Here is a 20,537-nt window from a genome sequence, read left to right as displayed (position 1 = left end):
TCAGTTTTCTTTTCAAGTTTGTTAAATCATCATTAAGTGGGGACTATTTCCAGTTTCACTGAAAAAAACCAAACAAACAAACCCCAGCAAAACAAACCAACCACCACCACCAAAAAAACCCCAACCAACACAAAACAAACCCCAGCTCCAGCTTGACACACAAGAATCATGGAAGTCCTAAGCAGATTTTGTAAGAACTACATTGTCATATACCTGCAGGTAAAAGATAAGATTTTGATCTCCAGCTGAAGCCTGTGGGATAGTTTCTTATCTTGGGACATACATGTCTGTCTCAAGTGTGTATTCTGTTGCCTACATGCAGCTTTCAAACCAGTTTTACAAAACTCTTCCTATCTTTATGCAAACTAGTTCTGAACAATTTCAGGAGCATGTGCTCCGTTGCAGACAAAGGTTTTCAGTCTGCTCTATTGAGCTTCTCCAAAGGATAAATTGTAAAATTCTAGAGGACAAATTCAAGAAACACACTGACGACGCAGGAACAAGTCCTGAAGATGTTCCTCCTGTCAGTATCCCATCAAGTAATGAGTAAGAGCCTCCTGGGCTTCATCCCCACTGGAGTTACTCACAAAATATTCACTCTGTGACTACAAGGCTGGCCTTGAATTCAGAAGTTGGCTCTACCGTAAGAATGCTTCCACTCTGCCCGCTAATACTGTGTCATTTCTCAATGCTTCCTGCCAATTCGTGTTCCCCACCGGTTGTGGAGCAGTGGTCTCAGACACTTTGCCTTCAGAAGCTGACCTTGCAGAGGCAGAAAGAGTGATTTGCTGGTGTTGACAAAGCCTTTCTGCTGCAGCCGCTGCCCTTGCATCTGTGAACAGTTTCAGCATGGCTGAGCAAGGACAGAAAAGAAGGGGGAGTTACTCACAAGCAGACACAAGTACCAGTCGTTGCCCCCACATGACTAATAATTCAATCCCAGAAAACTACACTTCAGTTAAAATAACATTAACACTTGAGTTAAAATAACGTTAACACTTCAGCTCTGTCCTGCTAGCAGGCAGCAAAGAGAAAACACAGCCCTGACAAGATGAAGCACCATCCTGTTTCCCCTCTTGTGTTTTCAGAGACATAAAGGGAAAGGAAATGCTGTCTGTGCTTCACGTTTGCTCTGGGACATAAAGCTGCTTCCAGTCACCACATTGAGAGGGCCTCAACCAGACCCTGCTTGTCTGCTGCCAACCCTTCCTCTCACCTCTCAATTCCGGTCACCTCTCTGCCTACCCAGGCCCAGCCCGGAGAAATGCCTCAGGTGTGTGGCCACCAAGCCATCACCATGGCTCACACCCCTGTGCTGGGCACCTGCTGTAGTCAGGACTCTCTTGGGACCCCAGGCCATGGCGCCTGGTGAACTCTTGACCATTAGCTCGAGGGGGCCTCTGCAGGAGGCACGGGCTGCCGTCAGCCCTCCTCCTTTTACCTCAGAAAGGCACTGGTGGAGTTTCTGCCAACATTTGTGGCTCCCCTGAGTGGGGATGCTTATTCCTGCCACTTAGAAGTGTTCCCTTTCTGCCCTCGTTGATTGCTGCATTTTCATTAGAGCCACATCTAAGAGCCTCACCTAAGCCAGGGTCTGTCAGGACGGGCGCCTCAGGCAGCGCTGGGAAGAGGCTTGCCTCAGGCAGCATCATTTACCTTATCCACTACACCACCAGGGCTGGAAGTGGTCACCATCGTAAGGCAAAGCCATACAGCTCCTGTACTGCCTTGGCTGAAGGGTTTCTTGAGGGTATCTCAGCACCAGCTGGTGTTGAGCAGCATGGGAGTGACCCAGCAGCACTGAGGCCAGCTGGCATGGCAGGCAGCATGCCTGCTCAGCACCGCGCCACTCCGATTTCAGACAGGCACAAAGTTTTCACGTGTGCCTCTACTCCAGATTGCCTTGAGAAACACAAGCTAGTGGTGGGGTTCACTGGGCAGCTCTTATCTCAGCACCAGATGACCAAAAAAAACTGAAGGGAAACATGAGCAGGGGAAGCGTTTCTTCATGTTTTCATGTGCTGCTTGTTGCTAGGAAAAATATTTCCTTAGTATCTCTGTGGGCTCTGCAAGTCAGCATCGGTGGAGCTCTGCTGGTTGCCAGAGAGAATAAAACAGCAAATGTCAGGGAAAAAATAGGAAGAAGTAAAGCTTTAAGAATGTGCCCTATAATAAATGTCTGTCCCCTTGGTACTGGGCCTCACGCAGACAAGTAAAGAGACATGCACACCTTCTTTCTTTGCTGGATTAAATCTTGGGAGCTTCTTCCCAAGGTACTTACTCCAAGTTACATTATTTTTCTCTCAGGTTTGTTTTATTGGATGCTTACAAGCAGTTATTTGTGCCAGGGCAGCACGCAGAGGAGGAAGGCCATGTAAACAATGCACTGAAATCAGAAAATGAGAATGGGTGGGAAAGGAGCCAGAGTGGTGGAGGGATGGAGTAGCCTGGCCCCAGCCCAAGTCTTTCACCTCCCCTCACCTGTGCTGCTAGTGGCACCTCTAGTCAGAAATGTTACCAGGTGTGCTGGGCAGGAAGGCTGGAAAAATCTCTGGTCTGGACACTCTGTGTACATTTCAATTGAAGATGGAAACCTTTGGGTTTTTCCACACAGCTGAGACTGGTGACAACATTGTGGTGTTTCAACCTTTCTGGAGGCCAAGGTTAACTCATTTCCTAGGCCAGTTATTCAGCCATCTTTCTGCTGACAGCTGGAGTCAATGCCAATGATGAAGGGCTGTGGGGTGGAGAGTTTGAAGCTGGTTATTGCTGAATTTGCTTCACGCTGGCCACAGAACAACACCACAGTGCTTGAGCTGGATATTTAACCTCCAGTAAATGGTATCCAGTCCCCACTGATCATCCTTCAAACGGTCCTGTGGCTGCTCCCATCGCTGACTGCTCTTTAAGCTTTTGGAATGTTCAGTTTTTCACAATAACGTGGTCTTCCCTGGTCTATTTGCATTGTTTTATAAACCATTTGTTTTTAAGTAAAACTCTTTTTCCCACAAAGAGCAAGACTTTGTCTGAATACAAATCCCATGTCCAACAGTGTGCTGACATTTGTGCAGAGAGATGTGCTTTCTATTGTGCTTTGCTTTTTCCCCCCTTCTTTTTTTTTTTGCCTTCACCCCCCCCCACCACCCACCACCCCTTTTTTATTTGTTTAATAGTCCAGTGGAAAGCTTGGATGATTCCAGGCAAGTATCTTTTAACAACATCACAGAAAAAGGCTGAAAAACCGGAAACACATTCCAGTGTTGCCAGAGAAATTATGGGTTGTTGGTTTCTTACTTTTGCTTTTTTTTAACCTAAGTGATCTCAAAGAAAAAAAAAAAAAGAAAATGAAAAAAAAAAAAGTATGTCTGATAAGCAGAGACTAAACTCAGGTGCAGCACCAGCAGCTGTACTTTTGTCAACCAGTGGTGGGTTGAAGGTTGGACTGGATGATCTTAGAGGTCTCTTAGAGGTCTCTTCCAACCAGATGTTTTCTATGGAAATATGGCAAGTGCAAGGTGAGCGTGCTCTGGCAGGAAGTCTGGACTTGATGATCTTAGGAGGTCACTTCCAATCCCAAACATTCTATGATCCTGTGATTTCTTTTATCTCAGTCATTTGAGAGCCTTTTTAGAGCCCACCACTGGGGTGAGCAAACGTCTCCTGCTGCAGCAAGCATTGGTGTCCACTGTGGGCCAGTTTGGAGCAGGACGATTCAGGCTGCGAGTCTTTGCTGATGCCCAGGAGAGGCTGGGCACCCAGGAGGATCTAATACTGAATACTGCCGTTGACCCAGACCTGAATTCCCACAGGCGAACTAATTGCCAACTTGGTACCTGTGGAAGCAGGGCTTGCCCCAGAAGGTGCCCAGCTGAAGGGCTGGAGCATTAACCCACGGCGCCATCTAGCTCCCACACAGGGATGTTTCCGACAGCTCTCCACACGATGACTCAAACCTCATCCACTATTTCACACAGAAACACAGAAGATGATAACAACCAGGAAGAACAATAATATTATTGTTCACACTTCTTGACCTCCTGGGGGCCAAGAGAACTGGAGCACGGCAGATCACCTTGTGGTCCCTCCTGTACTTCTTCATGGTGGATCTTCAGTGTTTCCATGGGAAGGGCAAGTGGTTTGACCCAAATGTGGGCAGAGAAAACATACAGTTTAGAGGAACACACAGGCAAGCTGACATAATGAAATCAAAGTCAAAATTCATTGCAACTGAGCTTCCATTCCCACCGGTTGTACATAACACAAGAGACATATAACTGCTGGAGAGAGTCCAATGGAGGGACACTGAGATGGTGAGGGGACTAGAGCATCTCTCTTACAAAAAGAGACTGGGAGCCTGGAAAAAGAAGACCACCAAGAGGGCATCTTCTCACTGCATATAAATTCCTAATGGGTGGAAGTCATGAGGATGGGGCTGGGCTCTTTTCAGGAGTGCCCAGTGACAGGACAAGGGGCAGCCGGTGCAAACTAGAACACAGGATGTTTCCCTTAAACATGAGGAGAAATGTCTTTACTTTGAGGGTGCCAGAGCACTGGAACAGGTTGTCCAGAGAGGTTGTGGAATTTCCTTCTCTGGAGACTCTAAAAACCTGCCTGGACACAATCTTGGCTAACATGCCCTAGGTGACCCTTCTTTATCAGAGGGGTTGGACTAGAGGATCTCCAGAGGTCCCTTCCAAACCCCACCCTGCTGTGCGCCGGTAATGGGGAATCTAATTTTTTTCTAGTGATACCCACTGTGGTTGAGCCAAGCATTTTCCATCTGAAACACTGCAGATGATTGGCAGATTTCAGTTATGTGAGAATTCAGGCTCGTTTCAGACGAGTAAACAAATTCTGAAGGTTGCATATTTCTTCTGTCTGAATGTCCTTCACTTCCCAGGCTCTCAGCCTTTGGGCCTGTTTGTTAAACAGGAAGACCTCTGCGGCTTTCACCAAAAATTCTAGGAGCTGGGGAGCTGCTTGTAGCCCCACATCAGTCAGAGCAGGCTGAAATCACACAAGCCAGGAAATGCTTGAAAAGCAAGGACATGACAACTCTATAATCACAGGTAACACGCAGGAGAAAGATCAGACTTAAAACTTCAGGACATTTGCCAACCTGCAAGTTAGGCTCCAGTGATGTATGGAATATATTTGCTCTGAGTCTACACTCTGTTGGATGCCAGAAGCTTTTAAGCCATCTTTACAACTATGTTCCCATCTTTTGCCAAGGGAATATGCAGGCTTTTTCCCTCACGTTGGTATCTACAGTCGGTCTCACTAACTTCAGCATTCCTGGGGCTGTAATTACTCTTGAATATTCTCCAGTATTTTTTGTGATGTTCACCAAACTCAAATGTTTCCTTATTCTAACAAAACAAAGATTATTTGCTTCTTTTCTTTTCATACATTTTTTACCAAAAAGACCAGCATTCTTGCCTAAAAGTGCTTCAGAGATCAGTGGTGTGTTAGCTCTGCAGGTTGGCACTATTCTGCTCCACTGTGTTTCTCTGCTCTTCTCTGCCTCCACTCCGTGTCCAGCTGATCCCTTCTCCTCCCACACAGCTGCTGCACTTTGCCTGTGTCTCCAGCCTGAACCTGGCCTACTCCCTCTGCCATAACCCTTTTAATGTTATACATAATTTCTGTACATTTTCCTAGTTCTTCCAAGACATCTTTTATTCTGCGGCTACTCTCTTGCAGACACAGACTGTCTAGGCTGTGATTATTCCTCCAGGCTTCAGTTCTACACCCAAAATGCAAATGTTCAGGACTTCTAGCCAGATGTTCTCAATCCATACCACTCCAGGCTGTGACTGGACCACAAAGCCATGCAGCTCCTGCAGTCCAGGATGAAAGGTGGTGTTAGATCCTGATACCTTGATGACATGGTCAGGGCATGCCACCAGCTCGAATCTGCAAGTATTTCAATAAAGACAGCAATTCTGTCAGCAGCACATAGCCTTAATGGTGTTCTGGTGTTGTTCTGAGTCCTCCCCTCAGTGTTCCTCATGCTTTACACTACAAACAGCCAGGTAGGGTGACATGCATGCCCTCCTCCCTGGCTTTAAGGAACAGCATTTGGTAACACAGCTCAAGTCTGAATGGACGCAAAGCGAGGCCAGGTGTTTCTCAATTGCAGGATGTTGATCCCCTGCAAAATTCCACATCCAAGAAGAATGGATGGGAAGTTCCCTACCACTACTTCTGTTTATCATATTTAGTGCAGTCAAGTACTGCCCTGGTATTTGTTAACATTTCAGCTCAAGTGCTTGTCAGCTATGAATGAAGAGGATTCCTCCTCTTGCAGGGGTCGCAGCTGTCTACAACGTAAAAAGTGGAATCAAAACCAATGATTTGGGCTAAGGAATGCAGGAAATGTTGTGATGCACTTTCATTACAACCACTTGAAAGCAGGATTGCCATGGAAATCAAGCAGCTCCAAATACACTGAAGTTGCTGACTCAGATGATCCAGAAAAGAAATTCCAAGACAGCAATTTCAGGAGCAGCATCAAATGTAGCGAATCTGCAGTACTGATGTAATGCTCATTGAGACATCTCTCTGCCCTGAATAGTGCACTCAGGAGTTTGATGAGCTACAGCTTTTAGATGAAGCTTAGCGTTTGCATCAAATTACATAAGAGTTTTCCTTTCTAGCATAGCGTCAGATGTTGGACTCATCCAACAGGACATTTGAAGAGACCAATTTCCTCCAACTTCCTCCTGACTCTAATCCGAGGCACATATCAAATTTAAAACACAGATCAAGCCAGTTCCCCTAATGCATCCAAAATCATCAGCATTTTACAGCATTTTCTAGTCAAAGCAGCTGATGCAAATCATTTTCTATTGTCACTTGCAAATGACTGAGTCTCTTCTTGCTCTTTGATAATTGTCAATTGATTTTGACTATTTGATAATTGATCTCCTGATTTTTATGAGCAAAATCTTTGTGAGCAAAATGTTTTTAAGCAAAATGTTTAAAAGGAGCACATCTTCACTTCATGTGTTCTGGTTGTAGCCAGGAGGGGGTTGGTCTCTTCTCCCAGGCAACCAGCACCAGAACAAGAGGACATGGTCTCAAGCTGCACCAGGGGAAGTTTAGACTCGAGGTGAGAAGAAAGTTCTTCACTGAGAGAGCTGTTAGCCATTGCAACGTGCTGCCCATGAGGTGGTGGAGTCATCGTCCCTGGAGGTGTTCAAGAGGGGATTGGACATGGCACTTGTTGCCATGGTCTAGTAGGCACCTGTCTTGGGTGGCAGGTTGAACTTGATGATCTTTGAGGTCTTTTCCAACCTTGTTGATTCTATGATTCTATCACAGAATGTTCACAGAATCACAGACTGTTAGGAGTTGGAAGGAATCTTGAAAGATCAGCCAGCCCAGCACCCCTGCCAGAGCAGGATCACCTGGAGGAGAGCACATAGGAACACATCCAGGTGGGTTTTAAATATCTCCAGAGAGGGAGATATGTCATGTTCTACATGACAAGTGTCCATAAGAAACTATTATCAGCTGTTAAAAGCCTCTTAACAAAAAGAGGACATATTCCAAGTGGGAAAACCACTCAGAAGTTTTGTGTAATGGCAATGACTCTAGTACTGATGTAGCTATTTTCTTTCATAAGATCAGGAATGGCTGTGTTCAGACTTGTTTCTCTCAAAACAATGAAAGCAAACTTGAAACATCCCATACTTCTAATTCCTTGCATGACTGTGACCTTGTCTTTAAACCCTGAAACACAAGGTAATTGAAGCTAGAATTGGCTCCAAGAGCAAAATGGAGACTGAAACAAGAATACATCAGTTCAAGTGACATTTAGGTCGGTACAATCTTTAGTTTACTCAGAAGAAACCAATTTAAAGTCCGAGAAAACAATAAACTTGAGTGGTGAAAGAGAGCTCCAAGCTAGAACTATGAAAGGAAAGAGAGAAATCATGGCACTAAAATTTCTGTTGCTTCTAATTTCCAGTAACAGATGGAGGACAGAGAGGCTTGCAAAATTCTTGTTTGTTTATTTCTCACACAATAAGCACCTTAATCTAGTTTTGCAGCATGGCCCTGTAGCAAATTTTTCACCCTTGTTTTTGGCCTCAAGTGGCCTTAAGAGGACTTATCTTCTGATACTGAGGGGTTAAATTAGATAGACACAGATCACAGCCTCCTGTCCCAAGCTCATTTTCATAAGCAAAAATCAGGAGTCTGTTACCTTGCATTTTGTTTCATTTCTCTGCAGCTTCATTTGCTTAGCTGGAATCGGTGGAGTTGCCCATCCTGGTACGGTACCTGCATGAACAGAAAGTAAGTAATGAAGGAATTCCTGTGGTCTGGGTCAGCAAATAAACCAGAAAGCCTTTCTGGTGTTTGTGGTTTCTGTGCTTAACAACGTGCTGTCCATCCTTGCTATTGCAGCTCTTGGTTAAGTCTTATGCAAACTAAATCCTGTTTCTCAAAGGTACACAGAGATACTTTCACTTGGCTCAGAGCAGAAAACACAGAACACTTTGGAATGTAACCAATGTGAGTGGGACCATGGCTAGAGCAGATCTAGCCAGGTGCCATCACCAGATCACAGGTCTCGAGCTGCTACACACCATCTTTTCTGGCCATGCTTTTGCACCACATGCACACCTGCAACTTTCTCCACTCTTATGTGGGTGGAAGCATCCAGGAACTCCTTTGACCAGGAATTGTTCCTGAGAGATCTCCCACTAGGAGAACAGCAGAAGAATATGGGCATCAAAGTGCAAGAGTGTATAAATATTTGCATGTAGGATTCCTGGAGCTGAACCTGTGTCACTGTGCAAAGTTTGCTTGCATTCTTTTTACTGATTGCTTCTTAAGAATAAGTGGCCAGTTTGGATTTCACTCCAGCTGATTAGGCCCAGATGCTTTAGATTTTAGTCATAATGGTAGCTAAACACACTAACCTGTGCTCCCACTTTTTTTCTTGTAGTATCAGCCAATAGCCAGCCAAACAAGGCACTGCAAACCTAGCCATAAAGGGTATGTGGAATTCAAGCTTGGAAAAAAATCATCTTACTGCAAGGATGAAAATTGTTTTCACAGTTTTCTTTGTGCAAGAATTACAATCCAAGGAAGACAAGAGCACCATACTCAATTAAATGTCTATGGTTAATAGATACAAACTGTTTGAAGAAAAGAAGAACAAGAAATTTAAAGGATTCTTGGGGAAAGCTTTTAAAGGCATCAGCTGAGGTTGCAAATGTGCCATGGAATGTCTTTAGGAATAGGTATTTGCACCTGAATAATCCTGCAAGCAGACTCAAGTGAAGAATGAAGCTACTTCATAGAATCATAGAATGGTTTGACTTGGAAGGGACCCCAATGCTCATTTGGTCCAACTCCCCTGCTGTCAGCAGGGATGTTCTCCACTAGAGCAGATTGATCAGACTCTTGTCCAGCCTCACCTCCAGGGCTAGGACCTCAATTACCTCCCTGGGCAACTAAAACTACCACAGGAACCTGTTGTAGTGTTCCTGCACCCTCATAGTACAGAACTTGTTCCTGATATCCAGTCTAAATCTGCTCTTCTCTCATTTTAAACCATTGCCTCTTGTCCTGTCACTGCAGAGCTTTGGAAACAGTCCCTCTGCCATTAAAGTTTGGCTTAATTAAGCACCACCATTTTCAATTCTGATGTTTATTTTTAGCTTCCTTTTTAAATTGCTGAGACTACACATTTTGAAAGTGACTACGATGAGGGTGCTGGAAGGCTGCTCTGATTCTGAAAGCCTGTGAAATTCCCACTTGCTGATCTTTATGTAAGCAAACCAATGTAAAGAGAAGAAATCCAGATTCCACTGCCACAAGGCTTGCATTTCACTATTGTTAGTCACCAAGTATCCTTCCAATGAATCAATAGTTAATATGCTACAGATTATCATTCAGTGAAAACTTTGTAGAGACAAACATTTTATTCTTTGGAAAAGAAGTGATGAAAAATGAAACTACCTCTCTTAGCACAGAAAAAAAAGAAAGAAATCACCTACATCAAAAATGTTGAAAGCAAATCAAACAAAGGATGCACTATGCTGAGGGACATGAATCCATGTATTCTGTACCAAAAAAAAAGCTTAGATAATAGAGAATTCTGACAACTGAGCCTTTGTTTTCAAAGCAAGAAAAATCAGCCTGGATTTACATTTTTGAATGGGTTTGTTTGATCTGAGTGCAGGGGGAATGACAGTCACTCAGAACACCAGACCTTTAATATCAGCCGACAGCTTTTAGGCATGGCTAACATTTTACTGTGCCACACTTTTCCAGCTCCTTTTGTCAGAAAGAGCTAATAAAAAGCTGAAAGAAAAGAAAAGAAAGAAAAAGATTACTCTTCCTGAAGCAGCTGGACAGAAAGTTCTGTAAAATCTGAGTTATCCTCTGGTTTTAACTGTCTGTGACTTGGGTATTACTTGACTTAGGTATTACTTAATTTCAGTGTGACATTAAAGATCTTATTAAGTAAGACTCACATTAGGGACCAGCCAATCTCAAAAGGTTCAGACTTAGGATCAGATCTGGGTGGGAATTCAAGCTATATGACAATGAATTACTTAAAGTCTCTAACTTGTAAACCTGGCAGTTCACTATTAGCAGTTCACAAGACATGAAAGATCTCTCTCCAGTTCATATGAATCCAAGGTGGTGGAGTACAAATTCAGAGAGCAGATAACCATCTGTTCTGCTGGAGGGCTGTATCCATAAGAGACAAGGATTTGCACCATGCATGGCTTTTGGGCTCTGCTCTTTCAATTCACTGAGCAATGAGCAGCTGTGAGTAGAGCTCTGCTGGCACACTTACACAAATCTGGCTGCAAGCAGAACACAGAAAGGAGCTGGGCACCTCTACCCAGAGAAGAAATTTGCATCTGCTCCACCACTCAGGTAAGAGAACACAGGTACCTTGTGATCCTGGACATCATCTTTGATCTTATTCTTACAGATGCTCTGCATGAGCCCTCCAGTGGACTCAAACCCTCCATAGAGCAAGGCAGCAACCCTAGCCCTGCCCTTTGTTCAAATGGATGTGCAAGAAGTGACCACGTCTGCACCCACATTGTGTGGCTTTGCTAGGACTTCCACTGCAAAAGCCCTGGAGTGGAAGAGCGGAGAGAGTCAGCTGCCTCACTCAGAGCTGATCTCCTCCTGACAAAAGAGGAACACTGAGCAAGCTGGGAAACCTGGCAGGCTAGTGCTGCTGAATTGGGCTGGAGAGTTTGGTGCCACAGGGCTGAGCTGATCACTTAGCAATTTCATCTTTGCAGGAAATAAAAAAAAAAGCCACCACCACCAAAAGCCAAACACCAACCAACCAACCATAGAGCTAGAGGCTATAGTCCACACTTAAAGGTTTGGCCAGCATAGCAGCTTCAGGCAGGGATACAATTTTGGCAGGTGTAACTGCAACAATAAAATTCTCAGGTACCTTGTACACCCTGATGCTATTACACGGTGTTATCTGCTCCAAGTGCTTTTCACTGAGGCTTAGTTTTGTTTGCCACTCTTGCTGGTTTATAGCAACACTGGCAGACCTCAAAGAATCAACCTCTTCTGAGGCAAAACACCTTCTCTTACGGAAAAAAAATAATTAAAAGATTATGTAGAAATATTTCTGAAGTGCTCTTGCAGAGACCTATACATTTTCCTCTTTCCTGGGACTGAAAGAAAAAGGACAATTATCTGCTTGTTCTTAAACTGAATCTCTCCTCTCCTCGTAGTCCCAGCCTTCTTCTGAAAGTTCTGTGCTCACCGAAAGAAGCTGCAGAGGCAACAGGCTAACAACATTTGTTTACTGTGGATCTCCCTTTGAAGAGTGATTACAACAACATCATTCTGCATATCCGGAGGGTGGATTTCTTATCTCCCTGAAGGAGAAGGAGAACAATCACATATTTGATAAGTTCAAACAAAAGCACACACAATTATAGGAAGTGAAATGTTTGTAGGAGAGGGCAGTTTATACAAACCCCATTTTTATAACCTCATATATATATTTATTTCACGACAGCTTTCAACAGCCACGCTCTGTTACTCTGCAGTATCTCTTTTGTGGTGGCACATGGAATATTTTCCATTTGAAAACTGACACCCTAAGGGAAACACTGCAGAAAACAGTCCCTGCAATAACTTTGCTCTGTGGCTACTCTCACCCCCACCCATCTTACCCACTCCATGGCAATGAGGTGTAAGTAAATCCATCCAGGCTGCCTTTCTGCCTGTAGGACCAGTGGTAAGAAGTGTGCAGGAGAGGCACTCACTTCCATGTCAGCTCTGCCAGAGAGCTGGTAGATCTGCTCTGCCCTCTGCTACTGCTTCAGAGCAGCAAGGGTGCCCAGGAATAAAGGTTACAGACAGTTTGTTGTGTTGAGGAGGCTGCACTCTCCTGACACAACAAACTAGGGTTGAGTGGATGCAGCTCTGAAGGGGCACTGACAAATGCACTCATACAGGACACTGCATTCCAGAGGCAAAGTCTTTTACCAAAGTCAGCCACCTCTAAAAAGATACTGGCAGAGGTAGTTGGGTTTGACATACTGGTGATGTGGAATTGGGTCCAATGAGCCATGAGACACTAATGGGAACAAAACATACAGCACCAAAACACCAAGAGTGCTCGAGATTGGTGCCTGGAATGTGTTTGGATTATGGAATAGAGAGGAACTTCTTGATGCAAGAAATGATAAGAGAAGTGAAATTTTGGTTCTGGCCTTACCAATATATTTAATTGTTTTAATTGTCCCATAGTAAGACAGAGTTTCTGTGCCTGTTTGTTTCAACAAAAATATCTTCACTTGTAGTAAGGATTAAGCCAATGAGTAGTGCAAGAAGGAATGTTTTCTGTTGTACTGTGTCGGGGAACTTCTGAACCAGTTTTGAAACACCCTACTGGAAACATTCCTCTTTAAAGATAAATCAATCAATCAATAAAATAACTGATCTTCTCCAAAATTCTGTCAGCATTTTCTGCAGGAGAACAGCTGCAGATGTGCTGCTTAAGGATAAGGTTTAGAGGTCATGGTCATTGGGTTATGGTTGGACTGGATGAGCTTAAAGATCTTTTGCAGCCTTATTGATTCTATGGTTTTATGATTCTGTGTACAAGTCTCTTGGATCATTTGTTAGGAAAGACCTAGACATTGGTATCAAAGCACATAGGTGCATCATTATCAATATCATACTGCCTTGGATGCACAGAGAACATTTCTAGGGATAACAACTCCCATGAAGGCAAAGGCAAAACAAGTGTAGGCTTAGCCTAAGGCTTTTGATCCTGTAGATCCTACTGTTTTAACACCACACCTATGTGTAAGCTTACTGTGGTAAATACATGCTTAGTTTGCTGCATGGGCAGAAGGGTTTAAAACTCTGCCAACTGATGTTTCTGGAATGAGAAATAGGAATTGCCACCTTCCTGCCTGGAATATTTTAGCCCTTCACTGCAGTTAGTGTCTCCTGTTCACAGCATTGACTGGTTTATTACCTTAGCACTACACCACATGAAAAAAATGCTTTAAGGCTATTGTCCTAAAGATCTGTGTGCACACAAAAAATGACCATAAGTGTTCATAGAACCAAGGCCAGAAATTACTAGCTTAGAAACAAATCTTTCTTTTGCTGGAAAACTTCCATTTCAGTTTTGGATGCAATGCACAAGTGACTGCTATGGAAATCTAATGCTGGGAGTCAATCCTGATCCTGCTGAGATAAAAGACAAGACAGCTTTTGACTTCCAGACATGTTAGCTATTTTCCTGAACTCATGGAAAGACTCAGAAAGTGAAGATAGATGTTGCAATTTTAAGGCAAGTGTATTAATTTCCTTCAGTCATGTACAGCTACCCAGAACAGAGACGCTTTCCTTTACCAGTTTGTGCAGAGTAACTGGGGAAATGGTGCGCAGAAAAATATCTTCCTTCCTACACACTGCTCTTGATTCTTGTCCCTCTGCATATATAGTTCCAAATAATGCTCTTGCTTCCAAGTTTTTGAAGTTAATGATTTACTTTTGGCTTCCTGTAACTACAAAGATACTGCTACCTTTCCCAGAAAGGATGAAGAATTCTCTTTGGTTGCCTTTTGTTATGCAACGTTCTCTGCACTAAAATGCAGCATCAGCTTCTGCCAGGTACAATTGCATGGACCGTAGAGGAGAACACAATCCAGTAATCTCACCCAGCAAAGATACTTGCTTGTGTTTTTCCTTAGACAAGGTTTCCATCAACAGCAGCTTGGGCATTCACGAGGCTAAGAGAATAAATTGAGGGACAGAAGTGTCATCTGGTTAACACTCTTAAGTAAAAGCAAAAGCAGGGTCACAGACATGAAAGAGATTACAGATAGCCTACTATTTATGATGTGATTGTAAAGTGCAAAGCATGCTCCAATCTTCAGGCAATACATGGTAATTACCCTCAGCAGATATCTGATGTTATAAAAGTCATTGCTAAGATCTTTTCTGCATTGCTGATAACTCTATCTAGCACAGGGTGGCTTGTTTGCTTTAAATGGCACAGTTACAAGCAATAGGAACTCTCTACAATCTCATCCTATAGAAATACTTCTCTTTTTTTAAGTTTTAAACACTGGAACATTTCCAAGGGTCCCTTAGCTCTGTTCATCAAAAGATTGCAGCAATCTTGCTGGGCCAAAAGTCCACAAATGTCTGCGTAAGGTTTGACCCCATGCTGCCAGTGGCACAGAAAAGATTTTCCTCTAAGCCTTGAGGAAAGCAAGAACAAGCTGACAGTCAGGAGCACTCTAGGCCTATAAAATAAAGAGACAAAAACTCACAGGTGTGGGGTTTGTGCATATAAGCAAGTTCCCAGCTGCAGAGCTAAGGTGCAGTTTGCTACAGCTCTCTAAGAACAGAAATAATCCCTCAGTAGAGTCTATACTCCAGACAGGCAGAAATCCATGCTGGGCCCCAGCTACGCTAACTTACATGACCCCTGGAATCAGTAAGTTGTCCCAAAGCATATCCTGTTCCCCATGTCCTAAGAAGTAGGTCAAAACTCAGCCCATCCCTTAGAGGAGATCTAGTGTGGGAGAAGGTAGACTCACTTTGGCTCAGGTACAACAGACTTAGCATTCTTTCCCTAACAGAAGGAACACTCAAGCAGATGCAAAGAACATACAAATAAAATAATCTTATCACACTTTTCATAAGGCACTAGAAAAACTGGGTTGATAGGCTTCACTGTTATGCAAATAAGGCAAAGAAGACATGAGTCAGGAAGAATTAAAGGCTTTGGAAGGCAAGAAAGTAAAAAGAACTGCCAGTTGCAAGGAAAAACTTCACTATTAATTGTTATCTCTTAGTTAGCAAGTCAGCCAGTGGCTGGTACCTACCCCCTGCCAAGTAATCCTACGGCTAAGATGAAATTTTCTTTCTATTACTGTTGGGTTTGGGTGAAGGTATTTTGGGCATAGTCTGGATAACTTGTGAAACAGACTCTTTTTTGAACAACTAGTAGCTGTGGCCTCATATTCTGCTTGCATGTGTTTCAGAAAGGCAGAAGCAGTAACAGAAATGGGGTTGTGAAATACACACCCCCTCCCAAATAAAAAAAAATTCCAAGTGTCAACATAGAGCTCATTATTATATCCTAGCTGGACCCAAAAAAAGGCACAGAGGAAGGATTTATAACACATTTACTAGCTCTCATTGAAAAACAAGAGGAAGCTCATCAGCTTTAATTAGATTGCAGGCAGGAATGCCACTGACTTACCCCAAGTTTAAGACTGTACAGCAAGATCGTGCAAAGCACAGAACTATTTGCTGGAGGGAGGAAAAAAGAAGAGAGATATCAAAAGATCTTTGTCACAGACAGAGCTACATAAATTCAAATCAAATGCAGAACAAAGCTCTGCCATAACTGCTGAAGTAAGATGAGTTTGTAGCAGCTCAGCCAGTTCTGAGAATATTGAGGTGACCCAGTTTCCAACAAAGCAATTTATGGGAATAAAGCAATGCTACATATGCCCAGTGCTGCCAGAGAGAGAGCCACCTCCAAGAGTCAGGAGCCCCCAAACCTTCCTGCACAGTCCTGCCACACAAGCAGCTCAGCTAACCAGAAAAGGACATTGCATTCTTCTTTGCACATGCAATTAAACTGTATGAATCTAAGGAGACCATATTGCTTTTAAACAATGAAGTCAGCCCATAAATCTTACACTTGTCTAACTCTTCTAGGACTGTAGCCTCAGCCCAGGCCTCTAAATAAATGAAGATGTTCAGCATGAACTCCTGAGATCAGAGCCAATAGCAGTCCTTCCACAGAGTGATTCCACTGATTTTAGCTTACTCTGGCAGGAGTGGAATTTCCATCCCATAGACTATATATAACCATCAACATGAGCAGCAATCTGCTTAGAAACTTCAGAATTCTTGCTGGCCCCTGGCCACAAGCACAAGAAACAAGTTTCAGAAGGAATCACAACTCCTCTTCTGTCACTTGGTACAAGTAGGAAGGAAATTGCTTTTCACCTATCTATTTAAAGCTGAGTTGCATTAATTACTTCTCCTGTGACACTCACTTTAGCTCTTATTGTTCTTCCTTTTTAGAAGAGGATTGGTTGCAACTAACTGTTTTTAAGTGAATGAACCCATCTGAGCTCTTGGTTCTGTACTACTTCTGTTTGCTACTGGCTGAGCCATGCAGTATGGGGCTGCAGCACCCTCAGAATTCCCAAGAAAACTGAGTCATCCCCCATGGCTCATGGGAGGGCTCTATGGCTGGGCATTACTGCCACCTAGTTTTCAATTTTTATTAGTATTGCCTAGACTTCTGCATTGTCTGTGGTAAAGAGCCTGAAAATGTTTGTTCTGGTCACCTGTTAGACACATCCTGTAAGGCATCTGGAACAGCACCAGATCGTGCACAGGTAACTCCTCCTGGCAAATCCAGATGCAATCTTGGAATCGTAGCATCATAGAATGGTTTGGGTTGGAAGGGACATCCAAAGCTCCCCTAGTCAAACCCCTCTGCAGTGAACAGGGACATCCTCCACTACTTCAGGCTGCTCAGAGTAAGAATCACCTCTCTCGACCTGCTGGACTCGTTGCTTCTGATGCAGCCCAGATGAGCTGCTGGTGCAGTGTTGGCTCACATCCAGCTTCTCATCCACCAGCACCCCCAAGTCCTTTTCTGAAAGGCTTCTCTCAATTTCATCATCCCCCAGCCTAGATTGATATCTAGGATTGTCCCAACCTAGGTGCAGGACCTTACACTTTGCCTTATAGAACCTCATGAGTTTCTCCTCAGCCCACCTCTCCAGCCTGTCCAGGTCTGGCTGGCACCCATCCCATCCTTTAGACTTATCAACCACACTACTCAGCTTGGTATCAGCTGCAGACTTGCTGAGGCTGCCTCCACCTCTCTGTTGACATCATTGATGAAGATATTGAATGGCACTGGTCCCAGAAAAGACCCTTGAGGGAAAAGCCTATTAAGGATACAAAATTGCCAATCCCAAGTACAAACACACTGTCAAAATCCACCCCAAGTTTGCCATGCAGAACCAAAACAAGAGTTTGCAGCATTGCAGAAGTTTGTAGAACCACAGCTGAGCTTTGGAAACTGACCCTGGATTTGGTAACTTCTATAATGGACCTTTTCCATTGAAACTGACAAAACTTCCCCACTTAACACAGCTGCAGGACCACAATCTAGCAGAAAGGCCTTGCAATATCAGACTCTTCAGTGACATAACACACATTTTTCATTTTGAGGAGTGCAAAGAGAACCTCTGTATTGAGCCAGTCCTTTTTAGACCAGATATGACCTAAAAGCTTAGCCATAAAACAGAGAGAAATGTGGAAAACAATCCAAGCAATTTTTGAAACCTCACATAAATTCCATGTTGAGGTCTGAGAAAGGAACTATTAAGATTCGCCTTTCTGGTGACCTTGCTTTGCTTTTGTGCTGGTTCTGTGGTTTCTGACTCTGATTAGGAGTGCCTGTGGGAACCCATGAAGTTGGAGGTTAAGTTCAGAACCCAACTGGGTGACCTTTCAGAAGATGTGAACTAATGAATATCTTGCCACAGGCAGCTTCCAGTTTTGACCCAAAAAAAAAAGCCCAACTTGCAGAAAAAGCCCCAAACTGAAATCTCTTATAGCTGGGGTTCTGTTACACTGAGGCAGAGCAATGCATCTGATAATTTAGGCAGTGCAATTCTACTAAAGCAGATGAGCAAAAATTCTGTTCTTCACTGCAACGGAATTTTGTCCACTCTTTTAACAAGCAGCATGGCAGAAATTAGGCCACTTCATTGTGTTTCTGTGTAGTAATCACACCCAAAAGCTGCTCAATAAATCTCATCAAGCAAGGAGCTTGAATTCTCCTTCATGGGAGTGAAAGATTTGTGTGAGGACTTCTCGTGGCAGCAAGAGCAAGCATTGATGTTGTTAGGCTTTATTTTTACCAAAGGAGCTGTAATGACTGAAACTGAAACAAGATGCCTGTGACTCTGAGGCATGATGCAATCTGAGGACTTTCACATGCTGGATGTGGGCTGACAAGGCAGGATTCTGAAGTGGGCTTTTTAAGACAACACTCAGACATCTCTATTAACGTAGGTTGAGAGGCCACAGATGTCTCCAAACACTCTCCCCTTTTTTTTCTTTCTATTTAATTGTTATTGAAAGACAAAATTCTATTTGAACTCAGATCCTAGGCCCCTGGACTTGAAAACCATATTGTGCACCCCCCACCGTGCTCAGGTTAAGTTCATTCAAACTATTTTCTGCAGCTACAGTATGGATCCCGCTCAGTTCTCCTTTTTTCCCCCCTAACAGGTTTGTTTCTGGTCATAAATTCTCAATCAGCGAGCAAGCCACATTGTACAATTTAGTAAATAGTGTAGTTAAAACATGTTTAAAGTCAGAAGAAAAAGGACCTGACAATGGAGCATTGTCCCCTTTTGCAGAGCTGAAGTGTACCTTCTTTGCTTCGGTAACCTTGCTGCACTTTGGTATGAAATTGCCCCTTTTGCCAGCAAACTTGCATTTAAAGTGCCTCATTAGCATGTTTCACCGGATCAGTAACGATTCTGCTAACCCAACACTCCTCTCAGCCAAGCCACCATGGTTTTTCTATCTGTTTAACATCTAAAACTCCTTGACAAAGTTCCTTTTAAAATTTACCCCTTTTGTTTCTCCTTGGGTTTTCTGCAAAGATCTTTAAACGTCGATGTACTCCGAGATGACTCCTGAACAAAAATCATGTCTAGCCCAGCTAGTAAATCTAGCCTCCATTCAATGGGATTAAATAAGTGCTTCACGGCTATTGTAGGAGACTCTAAAAGGGATCTTGCATCTTTAAGGGTTTCCTACAATAAATTAAACACATCTCACCCATTGTGAAAGAAAGAAAAAAAAAAAAGGGGGAGAGAGACTTGATCCAGCACAGGGGAGCCACTGTGGACCTGCAGGGATGCCATACTTCCAGTATCAAAACACCCACAGATAACTTGACCTAAATTAACAGCAACAGGCAAGGGAAGCAAAATTTGATCTTTGGGGGAATTGAGCCTTGGATCTCATATGAGTAAAAGATGGGCAGGAAAATAAATACAGAATGCATTAGCAATCTGCAATTGTGTGGAGTATTCAGAAGGAGCTTGGCAGGATTTTAGCTTCCATTTGCAGTATCTTGGCCAGGAAACTCCTATTCTTTTCTGATGTGTAGTCTTGAGAAGAGAAGACTGAGAAAGGATCTGATCAATATCTATCAATATCTGAGGGGTGGGTGTCAAGTGGAGGAGGCCAAGTTCTTTTCGGTGGTGCACAATAAGAAGCCAAGGAACGACAGGTGCAAGCTTGAGCATAGAAGCTTTCACATAGAATACATAGAATAAACCAGGTTGGAAGAGACCTTCAAGATCATCACGTCCAACCCATCAACCAATCCAACACCACCCAAACAACTAACCCACGGCACCAAGCACCCCATCAAGTCTCAGCATGAGGAGAAACTTCTTCACAGTGAGGGTGACAGAGCACTGGAACATGCTGCCCAGAGAGGTTGTGGAGTCTCCTTCCCTGGACACTTTCAAAACCCATCTGGATGCATTCCTTTGTGGACTACCCTAAGTGATCCTGCTTTGGCAGGGGGGTTGCTCCCTCTCCCTTACCTCACTGACAACCACTGAGGTACTGCTGGCTCCTCAGTTTTGTCTGCACATCAAGCACAGTTTTCTTCTGGGGATGGTTGGCATGTAACAATATAGGACAATATTGTCAAGACAGAACAGAAAGTGACACCAGGTAGCAGAGGCATCTTGGTCTGTACTACCAGGCACCTAGAAAAGGACCTCAGGATTGGAGTTCACTGTTCCTCAGTGTCTAGGACCAAAGGGAGCAGTCCTAAGACTACACTTTTTTTATGTGGTCAGTCATTCACCAGGTCAGCTCTACTTACAGAGGCAAGAAACACAACCCAGCAAGTTTAAGTTTTTCTTGTAACACCACAGGGCTAATGAGCCATGGAATACTAGCTGGGCACTCTGCAA

Source organism: Dryobates pubescens, chromosome 22 (genome assembly GCF_014839835.1).
Source record: "Dryobates pubescens isolate bDryPub1 chromosome 22, bDryPub1.pri, whole genome shotgun sequence".
Classification (NCBI taxonomy): domain Eukaryota; kingdom Metazoa; phylum Chordata; class Aves; order Piciformes; family Picidae; genus Dryobates; species Dryobates pubescens.
The sequence above is the reverse complement of the archived record's forward strand: the minus strand, read 5'-3'. Positions refer to the sequence as shown.